The sequence below is a fragment of the Sciurus carolinensis genome, unplaced genomic scaffold (genome assembly GCF_902686445.1).
Source record: "Sciurus carolinensis unplaced genomic scaffold, mSciCar1.2, whole genome shotgun sequence".
NCBI classification, from domain to species: Eukaryota; Metazoa; Chordata; class Mammalia; order Rodentia; family Sciuridae; genus Sciurus; species Sciurus carolinensis.
Window position 1 is genome coordinate 215918 of NW_025920302.1, and position 21596 is coordinate 237513.

The window sequence follows — 21596 nt, forward strand, 5'->3', positions numbered from 1 at the left end:
TTTCTCCAACTTTGGATCTCTTCTTTTTCCTTTCTATACTCATCCTCTTGATGGGCAAACATCAGTCTCATAGCTTTAAATACCATCTAAATTCCCTAATTTAGGATAGGTTAATTGCTATAACACCCCAAAATGATAAGAACTCAAACACTATGTATTGTATTTCTTAGTTATCTAACAGTACTAGGTGACTGAGCAGGTTAGCAGGGTGGTCATTTTCCCCACATTCTGGAAACTGTGCTGTGGACAACCTATCATTTCTAACACATAACTTTCAACATATTCTGGTATTCTGGTAATCATCTCTGTTCCAGCCAGCCAGGAGACAACAGGACGGAGGGTATTTGTACAGACAGACCTAGAAATGGTACATATCACTTGTGTTCACATTTTACTAGCTAGAACTCAATCATATGACAACTAACTGTAAGCAAGAGAGAAATGCTGTCTAGCTGTATACCAAGAAGAAAACGAGATGTGGGTATGGTGAACTCTGTCGCATGTCCCCACTCCAAAACTCAAGAGTCACATATTCAACTAATTACTCAACACCTTAGAGAGCTCCAAAGAGCTTATTTATTTTTTGGGTGGTGGAGGTATTGAGGATTAAACCCAGAACATGCCATCTTTTTTATTTTGTGTGGGGGGGCAGAATCTCACTAAGTTGCATGGATTGACCTTGAACTTGTGATCCTAGCCTCCTGAGTTGATCTTAGCTTCCTGAGTTACTGTGATTACAGGCATGTGCCACCAAAGCCAGCTCCCAAACTGAATTCTCCACCTGTCTTTTCCTTCACCCTTGATACTTCTTTTTTTTATACCTCTAGTTCAATCTATCAACAAATCCCACTGGATCTACTCTGAAAACATTACAAATGTGACCACTTGATGCTTCTACTGCACCACTCTGGCCTAACCCTCGTCCCCCAGTTTCTATCCTTCCATGTTACATTCTATTTTCTATACCACAACCACAGTACTGCTGCTAAAATATAGTGAGATCATGTCACTCAGTTCTGGCTGCTAATCCCTGAGCAGTTTCCCTTTCTTTTTTAAATCTTTTTTTTTATGGTACTGGGGATTGAACCACTATCAGTCTACTTTGAGCTACATACTCTGCTATTTTTTTTTTTGACAGGGTCTATCTAAGCTGCCCAGGTTGGCCTGGAAATTGTAATCCTTCTACCTAGGCCTCATGAACTGCTAGCATTATGGGCACACACCAACTAGCTACCCTTTAACACAAAATCAGTCTCTACAATAGCCTTTGGCTATTCCCCAACCCCACTGTAAATTCAACTCCTACTACTCACCTTTCAGTATTTGAGTTACTAAGTAACCTTGGTCTCCTTGTTTCTTAAATTAGGAAGGCACATTCCTGTCAAGAGAACCTGTGAACTTTTTCCTGATCTTCTGAAAATTTTTGTCAAATGCCACCTTCTCAATTAAGGTCTACATTGATTTCCCTGTTATAAATAGCAATCTACATTCCCCAACTCCAATCTGCTTTACTTTCATTTTTCCATAGTACTTTTTACCTTCAAACATATTACATAATTTCTTTTTTGGGGTGTCTATGGTTTGTCTGCCCTGAAGTCCCCTAACAGCTGCAACAGAATGTGGCTAGATAAGAACAGAGACTTTTCTTTTCAAACATACTTCCAAGTACTCTGAGTACTATCTGCGATATAGCAGATACTCAGATATTTACTGAATTCATGAATATGTGTCCTATGACATGATTCAGTGTAAAAGTCACCAATGTAGTTTTGGGTGACTGCACAAGTAAATGGTGACCACAGTTATGAAAATGACAAAACACAAATCATAATGTTTATTATCCCCCCTAAAAGCCCTAACATACAATCTTTCTACTAACATATTAAAAGGTTTTACCTCTTTCCCATGGATTGCTTACCCAATATATCAATATGGTGCCCTTTAGTATTTAATTCAAAAGCAGTTTAAAGACAACATTAGTGAAATGTAGTCAACATTCAAACAGTTCTAAGAGGTCACTCATAAGGGCTGCTAGAAGTTCTTAACTACTAGGCACCTGTGCTAAGTATGTCACTGGACTTTAAAAAAATTTCTGGAGGAAAATCTGAAATATGTTTACTGCCTGTTTTGAAAATCAGAAAAATAATTAATAGTACTTTAATTTTGTGAAAGTTTTTACTATTCATCATCTCACCTTATTCTTGTACCACTCTTAAGATCCACATGACATATTTGGGTTACCAAGTTCAGTGTGTAACTTAAAGGAGGTGGGGAATCAAGAGATGCCAGTGAAAGGCAAGTACTGAGTTGAATCATACACACTGAAACTTACTTGAGGTTGTGTAATTTTCTGTTAATAGGAGAAGGCATATTTAATAAGACTGGAATGAACCAATGTTAGAGGCAGTCACATACAACCTAAGAGAAAATGAACTATTTAAATGGCTCTACAATAGGAATGTAAGGACTACTCTGAATTTTATTTAGTTCCCTATCTGAAGTTCTCTGGATGTGTAGTATTAAATGTATTAAAAAATAATAAGACTTGAGGTACAGCTCAATGGTAAAGTGCATGCTTGGAGCATAAAGGCCCAGGGTTCAATCTCTAGTGTCAAAAACAAAAACCCATTTAGAGTTATTTAGGAGTAATTTACAATGGTATTTCATCTTTTTACAATTTAAAAAATGGTATAAAGGCAGTAATTGCTTGGTATTCATAAAAAAAACAGAATATTTTTAATAATGGGAATTAAATTCACTTTATACAAGAAACTAGGCTAACAAGAACCCTTTAAAAATAATCACATCTACTTAAGACTATTGCATTAGTAATTGTCTGATTTTCCCCCCTCTAAGTAGAGAGATTTCTTAGTATGAACCATGAAACAGGAAAAGGAGTAAGTCAGGTATTTTGTACAGAAAATTCCAATAACTTGACAATGTTACCGCTGAGACTCAAAATCCCCTTTAATATTAAAAATACAACTATAAGTCCAACCAAAAACTTATTTTGCAAAACAATTACTTCAAGGCAGGAAACATTAGTTCAATGGAGGAATAATCCCAGTCAGTATGCTAAACTGCTTAAAATACACAAAGTGACTAATTTTAAGCATCAAAATTTTATTTTAATTAAGTTATTCTTAATTAGAGAATATTTAATTTTTTAATATTTAAGTTATTAATATTTAATTAAGTTAAGTTATTTAATATTTAATTAAGTTAGTCTTTATTAAGAGAGTAAAAAATGTCTGGTATTAAATTAAAAGTCTCATATATGTAGTATAAGAACATAAAATCAAAATGAGTATTTCTCAATTTAAATTCCAAGTATTTTTACAATGAGATGGGTATCTTTTTTTTTTTAAACACACTTACATAACAACAGTTAAAAACCATCTGTCAAAATGTTTCTCCCTCCCTGGAAGTGCTGTTTCAAAATCTGCAAGGTGGCAAAACAAAATTAGAACACTTCTTAAAATTATAAAAATTCTATAAGAAAACTTTTATGAATCATGAACCATAAAAGAAAGAATTAATAAATTGGATTTCATCAAAAAATAAAACTACATCTTGTAGTTTTGTGATACACCTTACCTAGCAATCATAGTGCCCTAGTTTAAATCCTCAGCACTTCAAAAACAAAAAGAAAAAAAAAGAAAACTTCTGGTCTTAAAAAGACACTTAGGAAAATAAATTAGACAACAAATCAGTGGAGGAGATATGTGCAAAACACATATCAAGACTTACATGTAAGGTTCATTGGCACCTGTCTATAATCCTAGTAGCATGGGAGGTTGAGACAGGAGGATCAGGAGTTCAAAGCCAACCTTATCAATGGGATGGGGGCATGCTAAGCAACTCAGTGAGACCCTGTAACTAAATAAAATACAAAATAGGGCTGGGGATGTGGCTCAGTGGTTGAGTGCCCCAGAGTTCAATTCCCAGTACCCGCACCACAAAAAAAAAAAAAAAAAAAAAAAGATTTAAAAAGCTGGGGATATGGCAAAGTACCTCTGGGTTCAATCCTCAGTACTCCCCTCCCTCAAAAAAGACTTTCATATTTCAGCATCCTTAAATTTTATTGGAACACAGTCAAGCTCATTCATTTATATACTGTCTATTAGCTGTTTCTGAGGTACAGTAACACTGTTGAGAGGTTGTTCACAGGAACCTTATGGCCACAATGCCTAAAATATTTAAAATATATGACTCTTTGGAAAGTGTGTTAACCCCTGTGTTAGACACAAGTTGTTTCAATTTTCTACAGTCTATGACACTTGAGAAGATAATCTCAGAGGGTAAAGGGATAAAAAAGATAATTGCTTAATGTCAGAGTAGAGGCAGTATTAAGAGTTTCTTCTATCATGCTAATTAAGTATGATAGTAAATTAGGTTAGTAGCCCAAAGAGACTGAAAAATAAAAACTACCTCCAAGAACATATCAATGCCTCCATAAATATTTAAGGAAGGAATGGAACAAATTAAGTTTTCTGTTTAGTTTTAGTAACAATTCATTTCTAACACTACAATTAAGAAAGCCCTAGACAGAAAAACTCCCAAACAGGCCCACCTACTTTGAAACCAGAATTCCTATAACTATTCCTGATTATGACTTTACAGAATAACCAAAATAGGTGAAATAAAGAGAATGAACAAAAACCTAAAATAATTTAAGACCTGAGAAATAGTAGGAGATTTTTAAAAAGTGTTATCTTAATGATAATTTTAGTCAGAAATATTGAAATTAGGAACATCCAAAATTTCACAAAACAAGGGATTTATGACAAAATGTTCAATAAGTTCTCAGCTAAATTAAATATCAAGGTATCAAAACAAAATGCACTTTATCAGTCCTGAAGGAGAAAAACATTTTGTGACTACAGAAAAAAAAAGAAAAGAAAGAACACCAAGTAGTTGCCTCATTTTATAAGGTGGGCAGCAGGTCTAAGAAAATGCCAAAAAATGGCAGGGCATGGTAGCACATGCCTGTACTCCCAGCAGCTCAGGAGGTTGAGGCAGGAGAATCCATGAATTCAAAGCCAGCCTCAGCAAGGCCCAAACAACTCACTGGGACCTTGTCACTAATAAACTATAAATGGGGGACTGGGGATGTTGCTTAGTAGTTAAGTGTCCTTAGGTCCAATCCAAGTTGAAAAAAAAAGTCAAAAATGATGCAGCTTCTTCATCACTTCATCCTAATCAGGAAAGAAAGAAGAGTCAGACTGCTCTAGCTTGTAATCCCAATATAATTTTTCTATTGTCCAAACATAATTAAATTTATAACCAGGTTTACTACATTCAAATATCCCATCCAATAATCCTTTCTCATCTGTTTACTGACAATCACCTGCCAACAAATATGTGACCAATATCAGATAATTTCCTAAATAAAAGGAGTAAGTGGATGCCTAAATGAGTTTATAAAGGAGAAAGAAAAGTGTACCAAAGGGAACACAAATACCAAAATCAGGTGTTGTCGTAATTTTTTACATAAAGGAAACCTTTGAATATATCTAGACAAATATTAACAGCAATAGCCAGAACTGCACAGGGATATGATACAATACAACTCCTAATTCACAAACACAGTGGATCTCATTATAAAGGAGATCCCATCCCAGAATATTCCCTAGTCATTGCATTATCATAATTTCACAGCTTAACCAAAATTGTTCATAAAAGATCTTGAAAACAAGAAAATACAATTGTGATTGTAATACAAATATAAGTAACACACTTCTACAGAAACAGTACAAGAGGAACAGGGTAATATCCTAGTATCATGTATTTTTCATATTCTATGTATTTATTGTATCTTATCTTCATCTTATACTATATACCACAAGGTCAAAGAAAGCAACATAAAATTGAGAATAAAGTTCAGTAATAGAGTGATGGACCTATCATGCATGAGGCTTTGGGTTTAACCTCCAGACACACAGAAAAAAAAAAAATTAGTCATGAGATAGGTACAAGGGATTCTGTAATTTATAAAGACAGTCAAATCCAGCAGAAAAAAAACAGAGACTTCACAAACAGCCTGAAAGACACATCAAGGAAATATGAATGATTAAAATTTAACATTTAATGCCCAAAGTATAAGCACATTCATTTCATAAATGTTTAATAAGTTCCTGTCACAATATTTGAATTTGAGTCCTAAAAAGTAATAAAAATACAGGACATGAGATCTATTCATCCCTCCAAGTAATTTTAAAAACTAAAATCTACAGTCTATATCCAAGATGTTTGATAACAGTAAAAAAAAAAAAAAATGGAAAATAACCTCATATCCAAAAAAGCTGATTAGCTAAATCATGATTAGGTAATGATATATAAAAGCTTTGCTACATTATTAAGGTAAAAAGAATTACAAATTAGGCATGGCATACACCTGTAATTTCAGTTACTTAGGAGGTAGGAAGCATAAGGATCAAAGATCAAGGACAACCTGGGCAACTCAGAGAGACCCTGGCTAAATAAGTAAAAGATGGATGGGGACACAGTCTGAGGCAGAGAGCTTACCTAACAGGTGTGAGGCTCTGGGATCAATCTCTAGTGGGGCAGGGGGAGCTATAAATCACATACAGTGTACTACATCAGCACAGAAAGAGTAGACATACACCAAAATATTTATAGTAATTTTATCTTGTTGGTGAAGATTATAGATGACTTTTTTTTCCTTTTTCTACTTACATTTCTGACCTTTCAACATGTGTTTTCCCTCTGTAATTAGAATTTATTAACCACAGATGAAATTTTCCTCTTGACACATTTTTTAAACCTTATATTTTAATGTTGGTTAAGATAAATCTTCAGAATGTAATATGTTGTTACACACAAGCACAATTTTTCATGTCTTCCATGTCCTTGACAATTATATGACATTTTCCTTAGTACAGAACAAGGAAGACAATTTAAATAAAAAATCATAGTACATGTCAATTTCCACTGAATATCAACTTCAAATTAAAAATTGTATCCTGAAGAAATTTTGCTATCTGTAATATTGATATCTACACTCAAAAGAGGTCCACTTTTTATTGTTTATATTCCCCCACATAAATACCCTTATTATTAGTTCTTATTAAAAAAAAACACTCAGGATAAACTATTCATCACTAAACATCAAAACCTGGGTCGAGGGAATCAGTGGGAAACATTTTTTTTTTTTTACTAAATAAAATTAAAGAACAGCCCTTACAGTTTCAAAAGATGTGAACATACTTTTCCAACTGCTGGCAATTTAAACTTAACTTCATCTAGCCTAGAGGTTCTCAAGCACTGATGTGGGAACTGCCCAGGAAGTGTGCCAAATACAGAAAACCATAGCCCTAGTGCTAACCTAGGGCACTCTTCAGCAGGTAGAATTCCAAACACTGATATTTCAATGTCCTGCTATTTCACTACACTGTATTCAGTATTTGGTACCTTACTACATAGAACAATATACACTATTATACTTCACAAATAATAATGTAATATCTGACAGATGAAATTTTCCTCTGTTTAAGGGAAATAGCAGGACAGAAATTTGACTAAACAAAAGCCTTCTCTATAGAATTATAAAGTGTCCCAATAATTCTGAAACTAAATTTTCAATGTAAACAATGGTGTATCAGAGAATTACATTTCATAACTCTTGCTCATTAATTCATCTATTCCTTCTCTGTATTAGCCTTCAAACATCTATACAAGTCAACAAAACCGCACATGCGAGACAAAGTAAAGTCCAAAGTCACCTGTGCCTGATAAGACAAAGGCATATCTGAGTCCAGGAGAAAATAGACAGCAGATGTGGCCCCTCATGTTTAGCCATTGGAAACAATGTATCCTAAAAATCAATTTCCAGGTCAACAGAACAAAGATGTTTATAAATAAGAAGGACAGTGGAGGGGTGGGGAAGACAAGAGGAAGTTTCAGTAAGTTAAGTACCAAAAGTCAGGAAACAAGACAGAATGCATGGTAACAGGGCAAGTGAAACAGAATAAACTAGGAACTGGATGAAGGGAAGAGCTTTATCCTGGGAATCCAAGCCATTGAGCAAAATGAGTAGCTATTAGTAGGAACTGATGTGAGCAGAAATGGAAAATGGAAAGTGAAATGATTTTAAGTTAAATAAGAAAAAAAGGGGAAATTTAGACTAGATCAAATGATGTACAGAACACATTCTGGGCACAGAGGCAGATGGTATAAAAGGATGAAAAACAATAAACTGCTACTGAATAAAGAAAATGTATTATACTAATTTCCAAAATAAGGATGAAGAGGCAGGAAAAAGAAAACAGAAGAGATGAGAGTAAGATGTTATGAGAATTGGGAAATGAGATGTAAGTAGTAGGAAGGAAAAGAACTCTGAGCAAAGTCTACACAGCAAGCCACATCATCTAGTCAATAATAGTACAGTTAGGTTAGATATTACATTATTATTTGTGAAGTATAATAGTGTATATTGTTCTATGTAGTAAGGTACCAAATACTGAATACAGTGTAGTTTATATAATAAAAATGTAAATTAAGTAACTGACAAGGTGACAAGAGGTTTAATAGTGCAAAAACAGAGAATAGGCAAAAATTAAAGAGGAAAAGTAAAAGAGAAAAACAGGACAAAAAGGAGGACAACACAAGAAAATCAAATTTACTTAAAAAAGAAGAAGAAGAAGGAGGTGTGAATGCACACTGAGGGACTAATCAAAAGGTGCCAGTAGTGTAAGGGTGCAACGAGTCAAGTGAAACCTAAGGGAATCTTGACAGCTTCAGGGTTCAGAAAATGGGTAGATTTAGAGTGTCCAGAAGGGTTTCTAAAGATAACAATAGATAACGATGTAATTGAGCAGTGGAATGAAGCAGAGGGCCTCCAGAGGACCAGGGTAAGAGAAGTGCAAAAATGCTCTTCAGTGGAAGCTGAAGTTAGGAAGCTGGCAGGTCCAACAGATGGAAAAATGTGCAGGGCAAGAGATAAGGACGGGATGGGGGACACTTGACAAACATTACAAACATTACGAGGGACCAGAGACCAGGATGAGAAAGGCAGCAGAAACAGTGCAATCTGGGGGTGAGAAAGCGAAGACAAAAAATCAAAACTGTCCGCAGGGGAAAATAGGTGAAAAAAAAAATCCCCAAACAAGTACAAAAGTGGAAGGAGGGACCGTGGCCTGAAAAGGGTGTGAGGGGAGTCAAGGAGGGCAGAGAGCGGCAGATGTGCCCCATCGTCCATCCCCAAGACCGGGTCATAACCACACATAGCAGGAACCCGGGCCTCCACTTGGATGAAGCTGCACACTCCCCCTCCCTAAATAATGAAAATGTCAAAGAGATGCAGGGACTGATACCCCAGCCAGGCCTGACCTTCTCTGGCCACCAGAGTCTCGCTGCCCCATCCCCATATCTGGGGTGGGGGCCAGGGAAACAGTTAGATGTAAAGGGGGCAGTTTTGGTTCGTCGATAACTCCCAGAAAAGACGCTCCACAGATACAGGTCTCACAGGAGGAACTTTTATTCAAGCGGACAAAACGTGTCCGCTCGGGGGAAAGGGGAAAGGGAAAGAGAGAGAGAAGATGGCGCACGGTTCTTTGTATTGGAATTTCACGGGCTGGGAGGAACCAATCACGGAGGAGAATTATTACAGACTGACTGATGGACCAATGACATATTGGAATGTAATGTAGGGGGGGGCAGGAAGGTTACAGCGATGTAAGCCGGAAATTCCTGTAACGGGAGAAGTGGGCTTAACACAGATTGACAGGTGGGTTGGGAAGCTGGATTCCTGTAACAGGAAAGGAAGGTTGCTTTATACCTAACATTCCCCCATTTCCTTTTTTATAAAAAAAGATTTTTGGGGTACATGGATGAAGGTCAGTCTTCTGTAATTACTTCCTGCTGGGGTGTGGACGTAGAGCTGGTATCATTGTGACAGGAAGAACTGGAGACTTGATAGGTTCTCTGGAGGCACATCTGCAGCCAGGCTCCAATCCTGGAGGCACATCTGCAGCAAGGCTCCAATTTTTGAGAGATCCTGATATTTCTGCAATACAAGTTGATTAATTGACATGGAAGTAAAGACAGGGGGTGGAAGAACTGAGAAGTTGTTCCCATAACAAGGCCTAGCAAAGGCTGGAGAGGACAGGCCTTCATTTGGGAGTTTTAACATTGTCTAGGTCATTAGGAATGTGAACACAACATTTAGTACTAGCAAACATAGATTAAGTCTATTTGCATCTGTAGGCCTTAAACTGACTAAAACAGAAATTCTGACTCTAGCAGTTTCTCTTGATAGTTACTATTATTTTTAAATGCCCAAGAATGGCTATACTTTGGTTGTAACTGATTTGCTAGGTGTTTAAGATCAAACTGGTCAAAGTGACCTGTTCCTGTCTGTTAAAGAGTCAGCTAAGTTTCCTACAGGGGTAACTTATAGAGAACTTAAGAGCAGTTTCTTAGCTCCATTAGTGCAATTGGTTAGGCAGGGTCTTTTCGATGACGTGACTTTCCTTGAAAGTGCCAAGGATGTCTCCCTTTTTCTGTGACCCTCCTCTGCAGCAGATGCACTGAGTCACTTTTTCTCTAGCAGTCTCATCAATCTCCTTGCTCAGGAGGTTGTGTGACCCAGAGTTGCAAAGCTTTTTGGAGAAATCCTCTTGTTTCCTGGGTTCAGGCTGACTTTGAGGGCAAGACCCAAATATGGAGTTTTTCTTGGCCTCTGTATTTAATTTCTATCTTTAAGTTTGATCTTAACCATCAAGCAAGTCAGTTTCACCAGTCATAAAGTAAGAGTACTGGGCTTTAGCTTTAATGTCTATAACTTTACAGTTATTTACCCCCTTTTATCTAATTGGGGTTTACATTATCTGTTCTATAGGTGATGGCTTACTATTCCAAGTTAATTTACGGTGTTCACTCTTGAAGCAGTACTTCTGCAAAATATCGATCAGGCAACAATTCGAGTTTACAAGGAAAATACAAAATAGAATTACCAACAGTAAAACATTCAGTTTGTGCAATAGCTATCTTGAATTTTGGCCAAGTTCCATTTTTGCTACTGCATATTACACTCTTTCTTAAATGTTATTTTACAATACACCCTATTGATGACAGGTCCTATAACAGAATATTAAATGATAGGGTTACCATTACAGACAAGTTTAATTTGGAGAACAGCAGCTTGATAAATTTTCTGCTTTAAAGGCTTGCATACCTGGAAAATATGAACACATTTAATATACAAAGAATAATATTTTTAAGTGTGTTACTCCATGGAATAACCTTATAAATTAATTAGATGTCTCTACCAAACACATTTGAGTAATCCCATACATGTTGACTCCAATTCACTCATCTTATTGTAGAAAAACCAAGATATTAGACAAGTGTACCAATAGTATTTGCTGTCTCTTTTCTGTTGAAGAAAATTCCTAGAAAAATTGGTGTTAGACATTGTATAAACATTAATATTTTATTAGTTTGACCACTTAGAGACTTGTGAGTTAATTTTAATGATATTTTACTTTATTAGTATACCCAATTTAAAGTGAACCTCATTAAATCACGTGAATTAAAAATATTTGGATCCATTTTTAAAAATTTAATTTTTATGCACGCTTATATTTAACACAAAAGCAAAGGCCTTGTAATATTTATCTCCATTACAATGTAACAGATGTTCAAAAATAACTGGAGTTGGATAAAAAGAACTGATCAAAAATCATTAACCAGGTCTGTAGGATCAAATTGTGAGCTCAAAAATACAGCATTTAAGAAAAAGACAGTCCTGGAAGAAAAATGATAATGGTTATTAATTAAAGCATGAGGATATAAGAAGGAGAGAAAAGTTGAAAGGGAGAAAAGTATTCTGAGTTGTAGCCCAGGAGAAATTTAAAATGGACACTTTTTTTTCCTTGGGTTTGAAACTGGTCTCCTACTGAGCCTTTCTTCATTTACATTTCATTGTAACCCTTGACTGAGATCTGAATCTGAAAGGGGCTAATATGTTCTAGCAGAGACTTGATGCTTAGGACCTTTTAATTTCTTGAGTCTGTAGGGAGAGCTAAGATAAGAAAGAAAAGATTTGAAAATAAGAATTAGCCAAGAGAATGTGTTCAGGTTTTACTCCCTCCATGTCAGCCTCTTCCAGTAAAGGAGTTAGAAAGTGTGTACAAGACCGCATGGTTGGGAACTTGGAGGTGGCTGACATGGAGGAGTGGAAGGAGAAACAGAATGAGGTGAACTTGGAAGGGAAAGAAGGGTTAAGAGGTGGGGGAGAAGCCAAGAGAGGTTTAGCAAGAAAGAAAGGAAAAACAAGAAGGGGAAAAGTTCCTTTCCATTCACCAGGTTGTCCATATATGTACTTAATTATAACTAGCATAATTAGACATACAATTTTACCTAGTATAAAGCTAGAATTTAGGGTGTCATAAATAGGACCATTCTGACTTACTATCTAAAGGACAATTTAGCTCTGATTCAGGGAATAGGTGAAGGGGTTTGAGATGGTTTAATAAGCATCTCAGAGGGCGAGTTTGCTGGGTTGGATGTTTGAATTTCATGGTAAGCTGAGACCCACCTGGGTAGTGGATTTGGCGTCCTAGAATCCACGGTGCCAGGCAACTGAGAGGTTAAAAACAATGATTAGGTCGTCACCCGAAATCACTGTTTAACCGGGCAAAAAAGCCAAGAGAGGGTTTGAAGACCTGGCCAGGGTTTTGAGAGAGAGCCGTGAGGCGGGGGGGAAGCCACAGGGCAGCGAGAGGGACTAGCAGCAGCAGAAGTGAGTGGGCTTCAAACCCTGAGAAAGAATCACAGCACCATAATATTCAGACATCCACCCAACAACTAAGACCAATTATGAGGACCAAGGAGGTACCCCTACACCTCGGCAGTTGAGTGGCAGGAGCCACGAGGGGTGAAGCCGCAGGGTGGCGAGAGATGAAGCCGTTGGGCTGGGCAGCGAAAGGCTGCGAGCCGGCAGAGGAGCTGGGGACTGGCTGCTTTATAATAAGGAGGGGGGCTGCAGCGGACTGCAGGTGGAGGTGCGGGTAGCCGAGATGTGTTTAAATGGTCAGGGGCCTGCCTAAGGGGAACTCATCAATTTTGGAGTCCGGTGTTGTATGCAGAAAACTGGGCATCCAGGTAAATGGAAGGTGAGCCTGAATCTGCGGTCGCAGGAGCAATCGGATGGGGTTCCACTTGCTTAGTCAGTGGAAAAAAACACCCATCCCGGGTCTTTCAGCACCAGATGTTAGTTAGATGTAAAGGGGGCAGTTTTGGTTCGTCGATAACTCCCAGAAAAGATGCTCCGCAGATACAGGTCTCACACGAGGAACTTTTATTCAAGCGGACAAAACGTGTCCCCTTGGGGGAAAGGGAAAGAGAGAGAGAAGATGGCGCATGGTTCTTTGTATTGGAATTTCACGGGCTGGGAGGAACCAATCACGGAGGAGAATTATTACAGACTGACTGATGGACCAATGACATATTGGAAAATAATGTAGGGGGGGCAGGAAGGTTACAGCGATGTAAGCCAGAAATTCCTGTAACGGGAGAGGCGGGCTTAACACAGATTGACAGGTGGGTTGGGAAGCTGGATTCCTGTAATGAGAAAGGAAGGTTGCTTTATACCTAACAGAAACCCCCGCCCCCAGGCCATTGTGTGTTTAGGAAGCAAGGAGTCGCATGACAGGGAGGGACACCCGAGACCATGCCCACCAACCACCCGTGAAGCAAGTGGCAGAAATTGGCCCCGGGCACCAGAGCCCCTGCTGCTGCCTCTTTCCCCCAAATAAACACCAGTCAGCCAGCCAAGTGCAGAGAAGCAAGGGCGGCAGGGTGGGGTCGGTACTCACCTCCTCAGGAATGACCGGATCCGCAGTCTAAGAGGACGCAGTGCCAGCCTCCGACTCCAAGTCCCAGTTGAAAAGAGCCTGGCCCTGCTCCAGGCCACCGCCAGCGCTCAGCACCACCATCTTATAACCAAGAGCCAGCCAAGAGACAGCCGCTGGGCCGGGAGGGGGAGGGAGCGGAGGGCGGAAAGAGGTGAGTGCGGAGGCGCAGGGGGGCACGGGAGGGGCGGCAGGGCGGCGCTGCCTGCGGGAGGGCGCCTAGGACGCCTCAGGTACCGGCCTGTGGCCCTGGGCGCAGCTGAGCCTGAGCAGACTGGGGAAGGACGCAGGGGTGGAGGGCGAGTGAAGGGAGCGGAGAAGACAAGAAGTCACCTCAGTAACGGCGTCCCCGCATGTCACTACTGTGACGTCACCGCGGGTGCCAGACGTCATCCGATGAGCGCCCTCGTGACATCTTCAGAAGAGGATTCCTTCCCCTCCAACCACCCTAGAGCTCCCACGTTCCCTTCGTTCTGTGGTTTCCATGGAGCCGGTTTCCTATTTACTTGTCATCTCCTCCGTACTGGGCGTGCTCCCTAATGTGGATTTACTAGAAGAACAGGGGTGGTGTTCGAGGTGAATTTGAAATCCTAGAGGGACGAAGGCGGGGAAGCCCCTACTAATTGTTTCCATTATAGTGAAAGCCTCGGTGTCTAAAAATGAGACCTTAAAGCCCAAGGTTGAAACATTTAAGCAGAATTTCAGAAAAATATTTAGAAACAGCTAAATTGTCAGTATCGTGCTTCAACCCTTTCCTTAAAGAACTCGACCTCTTAAACTGGGTCCATATGAAACTTTTAAAAGTTTTTTTTTTTTTTCATCGTTGAGGAAAGTATGTTTTAATTTTAGTGTGGTGTTCTTTTTCTGGAGCCATTCATTTAAAACAAATAGTCGAATGAACGCTTTCCATATGCACTAGGGCCCGTGCAAAGCACATACCATTCTAGCATATAAAGCATTATAACTAATCACTTCTGTTTTGAAGAACATTGGTCCAAATATTTTACATATTTTGTGCCTTTCATGAATGGAATATTCCAAGACAGTCTCTGTGCAAAATATATATGAAAACATTGAGAGAGGAGTAGCAATTTCTATTTGAGAAGCCCAGTTACAGAATGGAATTAAAGAAACCCTAATCATTGTTAACAATACATTTAATCTAGAAAAGTAATGAGAAAAAAATTCTATTTTCTTTTTTTTTGATTAAAATACTTTTTATTTTTACACACACTTTATTTTTAGTTTTACAGACTGCATTTTGATTCATTATACACAAAAGGATGCAACTTTTCATTTCTAAGGTTGTACACAATGTAGATTCACACCATTCATGTAATCATACATATACATAGGGAAGGGTAATAGTGTCTCAGTCTACTATCCTTCCTTCCCCCACCCAACCTGCCCCATTTTCCTCTACACCATCCAAAGTTCCTCCATTTTTCTCTCCCATCTACCTGTTATATATCATCATTCACTTAACAGAGAAAACATTCGGCCTTTGGTTTTTTGGACTTGGTTTATTTCACTTAGCATGATATTCTCCAACTCCACCCATTTGCCAGCAAATGCCAAAATTTTATTCTTCTTTATAGCTGAGTAATATTCCATTGTGTATATATACCACAGTTTCTTTTTCTGTTCATCAATTGAAAAATATCTAGGTTGGTTCTACAATCTAGCTATTGTCAATTGAGCAACTATGATACTGATGTGGCTGCATCACTGCAGTATTTTAAGTCCTTGTGTGTAAACCAAGGAGTGGGATAGCTGGGTCAAATGGTGGGTCCATTCCAAATTCAGAAAGAAATTTTTAAGGAAGGAAGATAAGAAGTGAGAAGTTACTGATGGTATGTGATCACCAAAATAACCTAATAGTGAAGGTCATAAAATATGGAGTGAACTCTTGCCTTTTAGTGCTTCCTGTGATGGGGTAGAGAGAGGGGTCACCAGTGACGTCCTATTCATATTGAGGATGATTCAGAGTTGGCTGTCTTACTTCTGAAAGAGGATGTCTGACTCTTTGGGTTAGGAATGAGTCTGGAGTTGATGTGTACTCTTAAGATGAGAGAGAGAGAATGAGACTATCAAAATACTAACATTCCTCTATATTTAAAAATACTACCCATCAAATGAGCATGGTATGCTTCCTTAACTTTTTTCATTTTCTATTCCAAGCAGGACAGTTTCCTAAAGCAGTTAAATTTAAATCCTAAAGTGCTTTGGCAAATATAGAGTAAATGAAGGTGATCATAGGGACAATGTCAGCAAGCTGGGCTAGTGTGAAGGACCCTTCTTCTTTAACATAAGGACATACTTATGAGCAGACTGAAAGAGCACAATTAAACAGGGCATCCCTTGACAAGAAACAAATGGCAAGTTTTTTGTTTTATTCTGTCTTATTTCATTTTTTTAAAAAATGAAAACTTTTTAAAATTTATATCATTTTAAAATTTAAAAAAATTTTAAAATATTATATCATTATTATATTCCTTATAACATTAAAATTTATGTTTCTCATTGATTCAATTTTAAATAACATTACGTATCAGCATCACTCTATAGATCAATTGTCTTTTATGATTTCTTCTACAAGAGATGACTAGTCATATTCATTCAATAATAATTTTAATTCATTCAATAGTTTATGACCTTGTCTTCAAATTCTGGATGTATCTTATTTTCTTAGGTCATTCTAAAGTCCTAAAGTATCCAGATGAGAGACAACAAGAGAAGCATAAACTCTGGAGTCCAAAGATCAAGATTGTATTGTCGGCATGTTTCATCTTGACTATATAATCTCAAAACAGGTAAGCTATAAATTCCTGTTTGTTTCTTTGTTGTTTTTTTAATCTGCAAAATGAAGGTGATGATAATGCCAATCCAACCTACCTTACTGTATCATTGTGAGCATAAAACATTATAGTTCTGCTGTTTGCAAATTATAAAATTACTCTCTCAATGAGAGTTTAGATAAGGCATAGCAAAGATGACTTATCTGAGCTCCATGATGTCTCAGCTGAGAAAGTTGCAATGCCTGGGGTGTCTTGGTGACTAGAAACTGGAATACTCTGATACATATTTATTAACATGACTGGTAGTCAATACTGGGATCTAAGCTGGGACTTTCAGCCATAATTCCTAAACATACTCTCTTCATGCTAGCTTCTTCCTAGCATGTGTGCCTTAGTGTTATCAGACTTCTTACAAGGCAGCTAAAAATTTCCAATGCTAGTATTCCAGAAAGCAACGTGAAAACTATATTCATTTTATGATCCAACCTCCATCACTTCTTCTGCATTTTATTGGATAAAAATAAGTGACAAAATTGGTTCAAATTCACAATGAGGGGATATAGATTCCACCTTTTGATGAAAGAAGTGCCAAAGAATTTTCAGACATGGTTTAAAAACCACCATAGGGTTTGTTTAGAATGAGGAACTGGTTAATCTGCAGAACTAACTACTCACTCTCCTCTGCTCCTAAGATTCTATAACCCAATCAAATTCTCTACCCTTTATTACCTGAAATCACTAATGTATCTCAGTATGCATATGAGCAAGACTTTACCTTTCTTTTTCAGTTTCTGAAGCTTCCACAGCATACAAATTAAATGTAAGTCCTTTTCATTGGACATAGCCTGTCTACTCCTGGATACTTTGCCCTAAATCCAAGTGCTGCCATGGGCAATGTTGATATGCTGAAACCTTCCATCCCAAACAGTGTTCCTGGAACCTGTGATGATCCAAGCCAGATTGCAGGCTGCACAGAAACAGAGAACACCTTCCTTTTGTGGTGGTGTGGGCCATAGGAGCATCAAGATAATATCATCTTGCATTCTAAGTTCTTACAGACATTTTAGTCAGCACGATGCTTTTAGGTTTTGCTCACAATCCTTTTTTCCCCTAAGGTAGTTGTGTATTTACAGAAAACTGGAGAACAAAATCTAGATAAGAAGAACAATGCAGAACCATTGCTCTAGTTGATGACTGAAACATTGTTAAGAGCATTGCTGTTGTGTCTGACCCTTTCTCCCCTGGAGATGAGTTTATTTTCAACTGGCATTTCTATCTTGAAATCCTACATTCTAATAGACACTAGATAGTTCCACCAGTAGGCCAGACCTGCCTATCCAGGTCTGATCCCACATTGATAATGGTCAACTACTGAGAAACAAGCATCATCCCAGAAGCTTCTAGAGTTACCAGCAGTTTCACTGATGTGTAACATCACAATTCAATACTTTCCTTCTGAATCAAGGTTCATTATGAATAAAATTCAATATTGTTTAATGGTTACTCTCTAAAGCTATTTAAATGTGAATAGAAAATAGAATTATAGAGTTGATTCAGAACAACTTTCTCATTGAGAAACCCTTGTAAATATCTCTGTGGAATTCCAGATTCTTGTCAAATACTTTAACAATGGGTATCTCAATAATATATTACATTCAGCTGTCATCTCAATTTTCCAGATTTTCTAACTTTTTCCCATGGAGGACTTGCTTCTAGATTGGTAAAATTTATTAGCATATTATATTCCTAACTTTTAACAAAGAATTTTTATATCAGAATGTTATTTTTTCTTACGACATCTTGCTTATACTCCCCTCGAGTATGTTAATAAGATAGAATTAGTTGAAATATTCTTTGTGAACTTGTTCTTTTTATTGTTAGTTTCTTTAAAGTTTGCTTGTATTGTTAAGGTACAGTAAGCTATATACTGTATGTTACCTTTTGGCAAAAAATAGGGGGGAACTATATATAGTCTTAGAGGAGATTCCCTCCACAAATTTTTCTCCCTCTGGTGTTCAGTTACTGTGGTCATCCATGGTCATGAAAATAGCTAATGGAAAATTTACAGAAATAAACAATTTGTAAATTTTAAATTGCATGCCATTGAGTGAAGTGATGAAATCATGCACCATCTGACTCCATCCCACTGGATGTGAATCATCTCTTTTCCCAACCTATCCACACCTTATTAGCTGCCTGCCTTTAGTCACTTAGGTAGCTATTGCAGTTATCAGATTAGCTATCATAGTATGCAGTACTAGTGCTCTAGTAACCCATGTTTTACTTAATAAGCCCCTAAAGCACAAGAATAGTGAGGAAGGCATTAATTTCAGTGTATTGTTATATCATTTCTATTTTATTATTAGTTTTATTAATCTGCTAAATGTCTAATTTTGTATATTAAACTTTATCACTGTATGTATATTAGGAAAAATAGAATAAAATTTGTTACTAGCCACAATTTCAGACATTCGCTGGAAATCTTGCAACGTGTCCCCCATGGGTAATGGAAGGTGTGTGTGTTGTAGTGTGTGTCAGTGTGTGTGTGTGTGTGTGTGTGTGTATTAATAGAATGAAATGGATGTTTAAGAACTGAGTGGATATAAGTGCTGAATTTCTATAGGCACCTGAATATTGCCCATATTTGGCACAATTTTTTTATTATTATTGTATACAAATGGGATACATGTTGTTTCTCCCTGTTTTACATTAGTTTTATGAGAAACATGATTGTTAAGTTGAACATTATTAAATTGGGTACAATTTAATAAAAGGAAACAAATTAAAAAAAAAGGATTATACAGGTTTCCTTACAATAAAATAAATATTACCAAGGAAAAAAAAAAAAAGAACTGAGTGGAGCATTAGAGAATGGAATTGAAACTTCTGAGTCATATTTTAGTATATTTCTGTTTTAGTCAACTTTTTCAATGCTGTGACTAAAAGACCTGACAAGAACAATTTTAGAAGAGGAAAAGTTTATTTGGTGGATCACAGTTTCAGAGGTTCTCAATCCATAGACAGCTGGCTCCATTCCTTGGGGTCTGAAGTGAGGCAGAACATCATGGAGTGTGTGATGGAAGGAAGAGGCTTAATTAATGATCAGAAAGCAGAGAGACTCCAGGATACAAAATATATCCTCAAAAGTCACACCTCAGTGCCTCCTCCAGCCTCACCCTACCTGCCTTCAATTGCTACTCAGTAATCCCCATGAGGGGGTTAATGCACTGTTTGAGTTAAGACTTTCATAACCCAATCACTTATCCCATGAGGGGGTTAATTCATTGTTTGAGTTGATACTTTCATAACCCAAAAATTTCACCTAAGAATGTTTTGCATTGTCTCACACATGAACTTTTTGGGGATACCTAATATCTAAACTATAATAATTTATGAGAGAAATACATTAAGAATTTTAAATTTATGAGACAAGAAAATAAGTTTAAAAATCTAAACAATAGAACCTAATTTATATCAAATTGAAAATGTAAGTGCACAGAGAAAATGATTAAAACTATCTTTTTTTTAAATGTGTGTGACACTGGGAATTGAACTCAGGGCCTCACACATGCCATGCATGTGCTCCTCCACTGAACTCTATCCCAGGCCTTAATTTCTTTTGAATGTAGTTTTCTAACCTGTAGATTGTACCATGTAGAATTAGCTAAACTGCAACAGTCTCCCAAAATTCTCTTCCTTCATGTAAGACCTACTCAGTCATTCTTTAAATATACTCCTTGGAATGATCCAGAGAAAACTCCCTTATACAAAGTTGATAGAAATGCAGTTAAGAGGGTAACTCAGAAGATGTTTTTTGACTTCCCCCTGTAAGTCTGAACTGAGGATGAGAACTGCAACCATTTTCAATGTGACACATGTTTCACTCTGTGGTGAAGGGCACCAGATCTCCTGCAGATGCTACATCATGGAAGCTGGGGTTAGAGTCCAAGGCAGTGAATCTGACTTGTTGCAGTCCCACCTCAGAGGTTCCAGTCCAGCATCAGAAACAAGTATGGACAAGGGAAGTTGAAGACTCCCCATCATTTCATATGTGAATTTGAAGTAGCAGAATGACCACAAATGTACCTGTGTGTACATGCTTGCATGTGCGTTCTTAGCCTTCCTCACTGAAAGATATGCTTAGAAGTAGAAATAAATAGTGATTCTCCACTAAAAGTAACCAGATCTCCTTTGAGAAATGCCTGATTCCAGATCTGGAACAGGAAATATATATAAATAATATATATATATATATATATATATATAAATTAACTTGCATAGGATCCCTGGTAAACTCAATAGCAAGACATTTTTAAAGACCAGTAGGTCATGTCAAAAGGAGCAAACTTCAAGTTCCACTAGTGTGATATGGAACACTTGGAATATAAGAAATAATGACAGTAACACCATGCAATGTATTTCATTTTAAAAAATTCACAAGTGCCTAGTGATGTGGGAAGAAAGAGAGGGAGGAGAAAGATATTGAAAGAAAGAGATGAGATGGGGAGTAAAACTTCTCTTTAGAGATATTTTAATTAATATATAGAGAAAGAATGATAGATTTTTTAAATGACCATTTTGCAGTCACCAATGTAATAATTACTTCAGGTCAAAACTTTCAATAGTTGCTAAAATTTTTATTGGATGCAAAACTTTTGGGGAACAAGACAGTTTCATGCTTTCACAATAGCATCATATAGACCTCTTATTCCTTACAAAGGGAAAGTGTACTTTAAAAGAAATGTGGTACTCACCTCATTAACCAGACTATCAATTTAGCATCACCAACAGAAGTATAATTCCACAATTATGTAGATCCTCATGTGATGTATCTCTATGTAGTATTTAGGCCAAAAATTGCTTAACCTGAGTGTAACCAAAAAAACAAATCCAGGATATGGGTCATTCTGCACAATGAATG

At 37.3% G+C, this 21596-nt stretch overlaps 1 long non-coding RNA gene across 1 annotated transcript; it reads left to right on the forward strand.

The window, feature by feature from the left end:
* The first annotated feature begins 13659 nt into the window (after window positions 1-13659).
* On the forward strand, window positions 13660-17920 carry LOC124975537 (uncharacterized). Its single transcript, XR_007106901.1, has 3 exons — window positions 13660-14031; window positions 16570-16690; window positions 17464-17920. It is a non-coding gene; the product is annotated as an uncharacterized LOC124975537 (long non-coding RNA).
* Window positions 17921-21596: the final 3676 nt, after the last annotated feature.